Source organism: Echinops telfairi, unplaced genomic scaffold (genome assembly GCF_000313985.2).
Source record: "Echinops telfairi isolate 266 unplaced genomic scaffold, ASM31398v2 ScPeMD7_2;HRSCAF=8, whole genome shotgun sequence".
Taxonomy (NCBI): Eukaryota; Metazoa; Chordata; class Mammalia; order Afrosoricida; family Tenrecidae; genus Echinops; species Echinops telfairi.
Genome location: NW_022103898.1, coordinates 24,353,602 through 24,356,952, shown reverse-complemented (window position 1 = coordinate 24,356,952; position 3,351 = coordinate 24,353,602). Strand labels below are relative to the sequence as shown.

Genomic DNA, 3,351 nt, shown 5'->3' with positions numbered 1-3,351 from the left:
AGAAAAATAAATGGATACAGTTAATAACATAATAGTATAAAAATGAGAGTTAAAGCCAGTGAAAATATGAAATATATAAACTAAATGACTCTGAATATGGATTAAAAACTTGATGTAAATTTCTTTTTTCAAAATAAAAATGTCAAATGAACAATAGTATTGTGTCACAAATGACCTGAATTTTTAAACTCCACATTATTTTTAACGAAGACCATGGCAAGAGGCTAGTACAGAAGAAAATAACACAGAGGGAGGAAAAGTGCTAAATAAAGAAATTAAGAAGATATTTTTTTCATGTATAAGAAAAACAAAGCTAGGTTAAAATTTCTTTAGAAAAGATGACAAGTAATACTTACCTGGCAGGGGAGCTACCATGATCACGAAGGTGGTTTTCCCAGGGCGAGGCTCACCCATTGCACTCTGGGTGTGCTGACCCCTGTGATTTCCCAAACGTGGGAAACTCCACTGCGTAATTTGTGGCAGTGGGGGAACTGCATTTGCGCTCTCCCCTGTAAAAAAAAAAAAAAGATTTCAAGTAGACATTTGTATAATTAAAATAAGGCATCTTTAAAATCATATAGTAACACAAAACAGTAGATGATCATATCTATCAGTCTTAACTAAATGTACTCATGGATAAATTTATATTATTAAACTACAGTCTGACATTAGATCAGAAATCAAAATTGAATCATTTATTTAGAAGGAACACACTTAGAACAACTTGGAAGTTTGAAAACAGATCCACTGGCATCAAGTAGATTCTGACTCATAGCGGCACTATATGGAGGTTCTGAGACTGTAAATCTTCATAGAGACAAAGAACCTCGTCTTTCTCCAATAAAGAGGCTGGTAGGTTTGAACCATTGACCTTGGTGTTAGTTAGATATTTTAAATGCAGCAAGAAATAAAACATTATAATAAATTAATACTGAATCAAAATTCAAGGAGAAACATTACATGTCACAAATCATTATTTTTGATACTTAGTAAAGATGTAACTATCATAAATTTATTCTTGTTAAATACTGTGTCATTTAACTAGATCAGGCAAATGTTATAAGTACAAATAAAATTGAATGAACACACACTGAAATCTTTTCTTTTTAGACCAAACCTAGAAAAGTGAAGTAAGGGATAATTAAAATATTAAACAACAAAAAATTATACTTAAAAAAAACACACATTTTTTTCTTGGACAAAAGGTCAACTTATGGGTTGAAAAAAAAAGGAGGTCCTCCCAGGAATAAAAGCTGATTGTATTATAAGCCACTGAGGGGAAGAACCCAATATAGATAGCCACATGTCATGTGGCAGACCCCGAGCTCAGGACACCATCCTTCATAAGCATTAGTTCACACCCAAAACGAACTCACGACCCCAATGGCCCTAAATCCTTGAGAAACATGTGAACCTTAAATGAGGAGCATGGAGCTGATCAAGCACAAAAACTCTAAAAAAATAATACAGGAATAAACCAATCAGTAATGGAGTTGTAAAAATATAAAGGCACAAAGAAATTATAAGAGAGAATATTGTTAGGTGCCACCCAGTCTGTTCTAACTCACAGGAACCCTCTGTTCATATGTTTGAACATCATTGTTGCAGCCACTGTGTCGATCTCTCTTGCTGAGAGCATTCCTCCTTTTCATTGCCCCTTTCCCTCACCGAGCAGGAAGTCCTTTTCTTGGGTCTGCTCTTTTCTGATATCAGGCCCAAAGCACATGATACGAAGTCTCATCATCCATGTGTGGTCTAAAGATCTTTTAGATTGCACTTTTTCCAAAAAAAATTTCCAAGAAAAATTTGTTTGTTCTTTTGACGGTCTATGATGTTATCAATATTCTTTACCAGCACCATCATTCAAATGCATTGATTCTTATTCAGTATTCCTTATTTAATGTCCAACTTTCTCATGCCTGGAAGGCAATGGAAAATGGTTTGGGTCACTGATATTTCAGTGTTTTTTTAATATGTAAAGTAATAATTTAATAATATTTACCCTTTTTAATAATTAAATCATTTTATTGGGGGCTCATACAACTCTTATCACAATCCACACATACATCATCAAGCACTTTTGTACATTTGTTGCCGTCATCATTCTCAAAACATTTGCTTTCTACTTGAGCCCTTGGTATCATTTCCCCCCCTCCATTCCCAATCCCCCCACCCCAATGAACCCTTGATAATTTATGAATTATTATTATTTTGTCATATCTTACACCATCCAACGTCTCCATTCACCCACTTTTCTGCTGTCCGTCCCCCAGGGAGGAGGTTATATGTAGATCCTTCTAATTTGTTCCCCTTTCTCGCTCACCTTCCCTCCACCCTCCTGGTATCACCACTCTCACCACTCATCCTGAGAGGTTCGAGATTCCCTGTGTTTCCAAAACTTTAAAGAGGTCTTGTGCAGCACGTTTTCCCAGTACAATGAGTCTTTTGATCTCTTGACTGCTGTTTCCATGAGCGTTGATTGTGGATCCAAGTAAGATGAACTCCATGACGACTTTGGTCTTTTTCCATTAATCATGAAGTTACCCATTGGGCCAGTTGTGAAGATTTTCATTCACTTTATGTTGGGCTGCAATCCATATGGAAGTCTTTGACCTTCATCCATAAAGTGCTCCCGGTTGTCTTCACTTCAGCAAGCAAGGTTGTATCAAGTGCATGTATCGGGTTGTTAATAACCCTTCCTCCAATTCTGAACCGTGTTCTTCTTCATATAATGCAGCATCTCTGATTACTTGCTAAGCACACAGATTGAATAAATATGGTGAGAAGATAAAACCCTGATGCACACCTTTCCTGGTTATAAATCATGCCATATTTCCTGTTCTGTATGCACAACTGCATCTTGATTCATGTACAGTTTCAACGTGGAAATGTTCTGAAATACCTATTCTTCTCAAGACTCCCCATAGTTTATTATGATCCACACAGTTGAATCCCATAACTAATAAAACAGAAATAAACATCTTTTTGATCATCTTTGCTTTGAGTCAAGATCCATATGACATCAGCAATGTTATCCCTTGTTCCATGTCCTCTTCTGAATACAGCCTGAATCCCTCTTGTCCGTGCACTGTTAAATTTTACTTGCATGTAAGATTAATGATATTGTTCCATACTGTTCACAGTCTATTGGATCCCCTTTCTTTTGACCAGATACATACGTATATGGATCTATTCCTGTGAGTTGGCCAACTAGCCTTCCAAATGTCTTAGCATAGACCATGCTAGACAGTTCTAGCACTTTGTCAGCTTGTTGAAGCATTTCAATTAATGGAGCCAGGAGTTTGGCTAATGCCTCAGTGCAGTTTGATCATCTTCCTTCAGGACCAGTGG

General features: G+C 36.5%; 1 non-coding gene across 1 annotated transcript; it reads left to right on the top strand.

Moving 5' to 3' along the window:
- Positions 1-348: 348 nt before the first annotated feature.
- LOC115870830 lies at positions 349-512 on the top strand. The gene has a single exon (XR_004046946.1). It is a non-coding gene; the product is annotated as a U1 spliceosomal RNA (small nuclear RNA).
- The last annotated feature ends 2,839 nt before the right edge of the window (positions 513-3,351 follow it).